Source organism: Camelus ferus, chromosome 23, assembly GCF_009834535.1.
Source record: "Camelus ferus isolate YT-003-E chromosome 23, BCGSAC_Cfer_1.0, whole genome shotgun sequence".
In the NCBI taxonomy this organism is placed as follows: Eukaryota; Metazoa; Chordata; class Mammalia; order Artiodactyla; family Camelidae; genus Camelus; species Camelus ferus.
The window spans coordinates 20,464,831-20,472,471 of record NC_045718.1 but is presented as its reverse complement, the minus strand read 5'-3'; the positions used below and the strand labels follow the sequence as shown (position 1 = coordinate 20,472,471).

The 7,641-nt window shown below is 48.5% G+C and overlaps 1 pseudogene; it reads right to left on the bottom strand.

Annotated features, from left to right (window-relative positions):
• Window positions 1–4,642: 4,642 nt before the first annotated feature.
• LOC102509086 lies at window positions 4,643–6,537 on the bottom strand (annotated as a pseudogene).
• Between the last annotated feature and the right edge of the window lie 1,104 nt (window positions 6,538–7,641).

Genomic DNA, 7,641 nt, shown 5'->3' with positions numbered 1-7,641 from the left:
ATTTATAGGGATAAGGGCGAGGCTGGATAATTTTTAAGGAGAAGTGGTTGAGATTGAGCAGAAGTTATGACATAATAGCTTTGAATTGGTGGGTTCAGTGGGACAAGTGTGTTGTTAATCTTAGAATTAACCCATTTAATTGGTTCATAGTCTTATTTTCCTGGAGCAAGTAGTTGGGTCATTTTTGCTTCTCAGTACTGGCTAACATGGGGACAGGAAGGTATGTCCAGTTCTCGGGCTGTTTAACATAGGTTTAGGAGATGCATTAGTTTCTGTCCGAGTGATCAAATTATGTCATAGGATTGTGAATATTAAATAGAATACTGTATGTAAATGATACTGACACTAAATGCTCATTAAAATGTTAGTTTCTTTTCTCTACCGTTACAGCTGCTCCCCAACCCTTGCACCTACGCTTATATGGGAATCTCATCTTCATATTAATGACATCTAAATCAGTGGTGCACCATAGTATTAGTACTCAAAAAAGTTTGTTGAATGAGTAAATGAAAATCAAAAGATAAAATTTAAAAACATCAAAAGCAAAGTACTTTGCAGAGTTTAATACCAGTTTGAGTCTATGAAATTTGATTTTTCCCAAGCATAAGTAATTTATTGCCTTACCAAATGCAATTTTCTCATTAACTTATTCGAGTTTTGGAAACTTGAAAACCTAAAGGAAAGCACTTAGATTTTGATCCCAACTATTTAGGTAAATTATTTGACTTTGTTAACTCCTGTGAGAAAGAAATTGTCCAAATTAGTTGAGTATCAGATTCCTTTTTTAGTATTTTTTTCCCACTTTGAACAGATAGTCTTTGTTTTTGATCACTTTCATTAGAAAACAATTTCAGTAACTGCTCATTCAGTTTGCATCTACTTTTACTGACAAAGGCACTTACATCCTACAATGCTCTATTTTCCCATAGCACTTGTCTGCTTTCTCCTTCACCCCTGCCCCCAACACAGACACAAGAGGATCCAAACATCAGATGGGAAAGACATTAGGTCAGCAGCTCCCTGATCATTAGAGCCTCTCAGAGCTTCTAAAGGTATTCATATCAGAATCCTATTCTCTCCTCAGCAACCCCCAGGAGCTTCTGAATCAGTTAAGTTTAAACCAAGCATTGAGGAATCTGTTATTTTTAAAAGCTCCTTAGGAGATACTGGGGATCACCCAGGTTTGGGAATCACCCTCTGAAGATGAAGGTCTCAAGGCCTCTCACAACCCAGGACTCCTGCAGTTTCTAAGGAGCCAGGCATCCTCTGAGAGTGATTCACACACATCAGGTGCCGTTGCTTGGATGTTTTTCTTCTCCACCAGCATCCCAGTTTCAAGCAGGGCACATCTGGTTTCAGCATGCTTCATTAGCTGCAAGGATAATACAACTGTGACTTTTTCTTTTTTGCAGGGACAGCAGGAGGGTAAGATGAACAGGAAAAGGAAACTGAATACAGTAAAATTCTATCCTTCTTTTAAGCACACTAATCCCCTTTATTCATTCATGTGCACTAGATATAAGGAGTTAAGGTGTCAGCAGACAACTGATTATGAAAACCTCACTAAGAAATGTCTGAGTTTCTATAGAATTTAAAACCCCAGACTGATCTATTTTAGTTTCAAGGCAGGTGCTAATTCTTATGGCTACTGCAGGCCTGTGGCATTGAAATAATAATAGCTACCATTTATTGGCAGTTGCTATGTTTGGAGAACAAGTTAAGCACCTTTTTCTACTTTGTCTCATTTAATCCTCACGACAACACTGAGATCTGTTATCCTTATATTACATAAGAAGAAACTGAAGCTTGGCGAGATTAAATAACATACCCAAGGTTGGACACCATGTAAATTGCATACTCAGCATCGAGTCCGGGTTTTTTAGCTCTAAGGCATGGATCCTGAAGGATTTACAGACGAGTGGTTAGGACTGTGGGCTTTGAGCCAGCCTGCGTGGGCTCAACCCTAGCTGTGTAACCTTGGGCAATTTGTTGAACCTCTCTGTGCCTTACTTCCCTACATAAAAATGGGGCTTTTAATCCAGTTAATAAATTAGCAAAATATCTGTGCAGATGCCAAATAAGTGCATAATAAGATGCTCAAGAACATATGTCACTAAGGAATGGTGAATCAAAACAATGAGATACCACTACACATCTATTAGAATGGCCAAAGTCTAGAACACTGACAACACTAAATGCCAGGGAGGTTGCGGAGCAACAGGAACTCTCATTCGGGGAAATGCAAATTGGTACAGCCACTTTGGAAGACAGTTTGGCAGCTTCTTACAAAGCTACATACTCCTACCATCTGGTCTAGCCACCATACTCTCTGCATTTACTCAAATGAGTTGAAAACTTCTACCTACACCAGAACTTTCCCACAAATGTTTATAGCAGCTTTATGCATAATTGAGAAAACTTGGAAGCAAACAAGATGTCCTTCAATAAGTAAATGGATAAACAGACTGGCATATCCGTACAATGGAATATTATTCAGCAGTATAAAAAAATGAGCTATCAAGTCATGAAAAAACATGGAGGAAACTTAAATTCATACTGCTGAGTGAAAGAAGCCACCATTAAACGTTTACACATTGTATGATTTCAATCATATGACATTCTAAAAAAAAGCAAACTATGAAGAGAGTAGGAATTGTGGTAGTTGCCAGGGGATCAGGGCTAGGAAGAGCAGGATGAATAGGCGGAGCACAGTGGAATTTTCAGGGAAGTGAAACTCTTTTGTATGATCCTGAAATGGTGGATACATGTCATTATTCACTTGTTCAGACTCACAGAATGTACAACACAAAGAGTCAACCCTAATGCAAAGTATGTGATTTTGTTAATAATAATGTATCAATATTGGCTCATTGTTATAATAAAAGTACTACACTAAAGCAAGATGTTAATAATAGAAAAAACTGAGTATGGTGGTGGGAAGGGGGAGGAGGGAAAGGAGGGCGTGAGGGAACTTTCTGCACTTTACCTACAATTTTTCTGTGAACCTCAAACTGTTCTAAAAAAGAAAGTCTATTAATTAAAAAAGAAAGTCTACTTAATTTTTTTTCATGTTGCCACATGATATGATTTATTAAAACAAATTCCATGACAAATCATAAAATAACCATTTTCTGAAAGACCGCGAGACGACCTGAGGACAAACGCAAAGGTGCCTCTGAGAAGCCAGACAAATAAATTACCGATCCTAAGGGGAAGGCTGGGAGGGAGGGAATATGAATTGGTGAATAAAAAAGTTGTACAGTGATCACCGTGGGGTGTGGATGGAGGTGGATGGATGGCCACTGCTTGTTTCCAGGGGACAGGCTGTGGGTAGCTGTTCCAGGCATGGGGTGGGCTCCAGAACCAGCAACTCCTCTGTGTGGACACTGCAAGCTCCCAGGTGGGGCCAGGCGGAGACCCCAATGCCACTCACACATGTAAACATGAAGTGGGGCACAGGACCCCTGCACTCAACACCGCTTCAGCTACATGTGAACACGGACACACGCATCACCCACCGCGGCCTTGGGTCCAGCCTCGGCGACCCCTCCTCCCCACCTCTCAGCAATGGATACTTAAACGCACACGCCAGGCCGAGTCACCCTATACACCAGGATAGCGGAGGCGGCGCCCCGCTCCCCAGCCAATGGGCTCTTTGGCTTAGAGGCTCCAGAAACATCTCCGGGGTGGGTAGGGGGTGCATTCTGCTCGCCTGGTATTTTCTCAACTGAACGAATCTTGAGAAAATTACTGTTCCTGGGGGCCTGTCCCTCGCCCGTCCACGGGACCAGGAGTACAGCGATCTGTGAGAACCCAACTAATGTCCACAGCATCCAAAGAACTGGGGGAGGCGAGGGGCGGGAGGGCTGTTGTCCAGGAGCTTCTGGAAGCCCGGTTCCTAGCCACTTCGGCCTGTCGCTCACCTCCACCAGGCAACAACTCCCTGGGAGCCAGGTGCAGAGGCTGCGAATCCGGCACTGGACGTGCCTGCGTGTGGAGCCGAGCCTGGGAGTGAGCATGGCGTGTGCTTGGCGTGAGCGCGGCCTCCCGGCCACGTGCTCAGCGAGTTTGGCAGTTGTGTTGGCACCAAAGGCTCGAAGCGGTGGGGTTCCTACCCCAAATGTCTCCCAGGTCACTGGCTAAGGCGGCTGGGAGCCGCCAGCCCCACGACCAGCCTGCACTCTGCCCTCCTAAGTCCCGGGGCTCCCAGCTCTGTGACACCGAATGACCCCACTGCCCAGCCCCTATCCCTCCGCTTGGTCCCGGCCAGCACAAATGGACAGGCCAATAAGCACGTGTCCCTCAGCCCACGAGGCAGGGCGGGGCCTTTTGGGACTGGGGAGGCTGCTGCAATGGCACAAACCACTCTTTACTCGAAAGCTAAAGACAAAACTGACAGCGATGGAGAGGGGGCAGGGTACACGCCGGCGATGCTGGCCCTTGGCATCGGCCACAGCAGAAGCAGGGTGGGAGCTAGATAACATGGCTGGGGTGCTGGCTGGGATCTAAGGAGGGGGCCTGGAACCCATGGGGTTATGGCATGGGTAGGGGTATTTGTGGTGAACTGTTTGCCGCCAGGAGGGAAAAGCAGCAGTGGACAGTGTGGGCGGGAGGCACGGGACCCAGGCACAGGGAGGCCGCCCTATCCCCCGCCCCCTAGATCAGGAACCTCTGCTACGTGGAGGAAGTCGGGGAGGAGGGTGGGGTCTGGGAGGCGAGGCGACCCGCAGTTTGCTTGCTGCTGCGGGAAGCTCCTCTGAAGCAGGGCAGAGGTGGGTGAGGACTGGCTCTGGGCGGCTTGTCGGCCCTTCTCGAGCTGGGCTATGCCCGCAGGGCCCCCGTTTGCAGGTCCAAACCCACGTTCCCACTGGGTTCCAAAATGGCGTTGATGACTCGGGGAGGGGGAGGGTCAGTCCGGCTTCCTTCGCCCACCCAGGGGCCTCCCGCCCAGTGCACTTCCAGCTGCTTCTGCACTTGCCTGAGTTCTTTGAAGATGGAGCTGATTTCTTTGTTGGACGTCTTCAGGATGGGCACCTCGTTCTTGGCATTGATCCTGGCTTCCAGGTCCTCCCACACACGCCCCGAGTTCTGAAAGAGGATCTACTGGGCGAGGTGCTCGGTGTTCTCGCGGATGACGTGGGTTGGACGGCTGGGACACGGGATTCAGCATTGGGTTATCGAATCACCTCTTCACGGTTCCAAGGCCGCGTCCTGTTGGCCAGGGATCCTCACAGCGGTCGTTCATGTTCTGGTCCAGGTCCGGAGAGCTCAGGGAGCCCGGTGGCACCTTCTGGAAGTTGAGGCTGGCCTCGGGGGTGTGCTGCACCAGTTCCTCGCCGGCGGAGATGGTGGAGGAAGGGGTGCTGGGCCCATTGCTCAGAGAAGGGCTGCGGGCAGGCCCTGAGGAGCCCAGCGAGTCACAGTCTCCAGCCACGTCGTGGATGTCCCGGGCCAGGATGGCCACGTCCTTCACCAGTGTCTGGCTCAGCCTGGCGATCTCAGCAAGGTCGGTTGTCTGGCGACGAAAACATAGGGGTCAGGCTCTTCCTCGTCGTCTGTGTCCCGGAGGCCAGGGGTCCGGGGTGGGCCCGGCGAGAGCCACCAGCCCTGGGGTCTGCGTGGCTGTTGAGGCATGGGAGCGTGTGTGTTTGGAGGAGCTGTGGTGGGAGCCGCACTCCCCCTCGGAAGTGGACGTGCAATCTGAATCCTGCTGCCGGCGACTCGTGTCTCGGGTGAGTGAATCGGTTCTGGGTGAGGAGTAGCGGTCGCTGCCCGGGCGCACCCTTCTAAAGGGCTGGCAGGGGACGGCGGCGGTGTTGGTGGCCTTCCTGGCAGTGGCCCGAGCCTTGGCCACGGTGGGCTTTCAGCGGGCGCAGTACAACTTGACCCTGCGGCCGAGAAGCCAGCTTGGGTGGGGGTGGCCTGTGAGTCGCTGGAGCCCGTGAAGGAGCTGGCCTGTTTCCAGGACATAGCCAGGATGTCCAGGTGAGACAGCTGGTCGCCCCAATGGCTCAGGGTTGGCCGGGGGACCCCACTCCACAGCCTCTGTGTCCGAGGCGTCCCCCAGTTGGGCCCGTATCTGCCGGGAGGCCAGCGTGGGCTGTGGGGTGGACAGGCTGTTGGAGGGGGTCGGTGCTTGCTGCACCTTCTGGACACTGAGCCGCAGTGCTGTTCTTCCCGGGCAGCATCAGATGGTGGTGGGGCCGTGGGTCTGCGGCGAAGCCCTGGCCGCCCTGCCCCAGTGGCCGTGGGGGGCTCGTGGTCAGAGGTGATCGTGTCTGCACCGGTTGGGTGGGTGAGGCTGGAGCCTCGTTCCTCATCTGGCCAGTCCAAGGACCCCTGGGAACCATAGCCGCAATGCAAGGCCAGGTGCCTTGCCGGCTCTCCGTGGCCCATGTCGGTCGGGCCCAGTGGGCGACGCTGCTTCTCTGAGAGTCGCTTGACGGCGCTGCTCAGCAGTCTTACTTTTAAGAAAAGAACGTTGTTGGGAGCATTTGAATGAGTTAATACAAATAAAACAAAACAAATGCCTAGCATATAGTGATTACTGAATAAATGTTTATTATTATTTATTATTATCATCATCATCATCTTTATTATCTTTATTATTCTCTTGGATATGATTCATATTTTTTCTGGAAGCAACCTGAACTTGTGGTGGGAAATTTACTGTGACTTTGGGCACATAACATAAACCCTCTGAACCTCTGTTTCCTCCTCTATAAAATGTGAGTAATAATTGTACCTACTTCTTAGGTTGTCGTAAAGATTTAATGAATTGATGCACCTAAAAGGTTTAGAACAGTGCTTGGCATGTAAGTGTACACTGAATATAGCTACTTGTATTACTGCTTCTGTACTATCTTCCAACCCTTGTTACTCCATGGAACTCAGCTCAAACTCACCACCTAGTTGTTTTTTCTTTTCTTTTCTTTTTTTCTTTTTTTTTTTTTTGGCTTGCTCCTGTTTCTGCCCAAGAGCCGTCGAGCATCTTTTAACTCGTTATCCCTCACCTTAGTATGGGGCACTGCACACTGAGATGCTCAGTATCTGCTGAACAAACAAGTGGACAGAGCTACAGAACTGAAAGCTGGACACCTCACCCTCAAGGAGACATTTAGCTTTCAGTGTTGTGAGAGCACTTCAGTTCCTGGTCTTCCTTGCAGTATGGATGAGAAGTAGTACACTTGCTTTGCTGAGAGTCCCCCTCCTTTATTACATAATGTGTCTTGGGATCTTCTTGGCTCATTCTAACATTTGGGCACTTTTCCTGTAATGTCTACCTCCCAGCTCTGTATAGTCAGGTTTACTACTTGGACTAGACTGCAGTGAATTTCATCTGTTTTATCATCACAGTCATCATAGGTTCATGGCCCTATGGTTGACTTTGAATTTGAAAGATATCCTTTCTGGTATATTAACCTCCTTTCTTCAAAGAGCGTAACAGTAGCTTAACTTCACAGTCTAATGTGAATTCTGGATTTCAAATAACCTTTAACCTCTTGAGGGCAGAATGACAAATACTCCACCAAAGTTCTTTCTTTTTTTTTTTTTGTTTTTTAACATTTTTTATTGATTTATAATCATTTTACAATGTTGTGTCAAATTCCAGTGTTCAGCACAATTTTTCAGTTATACATG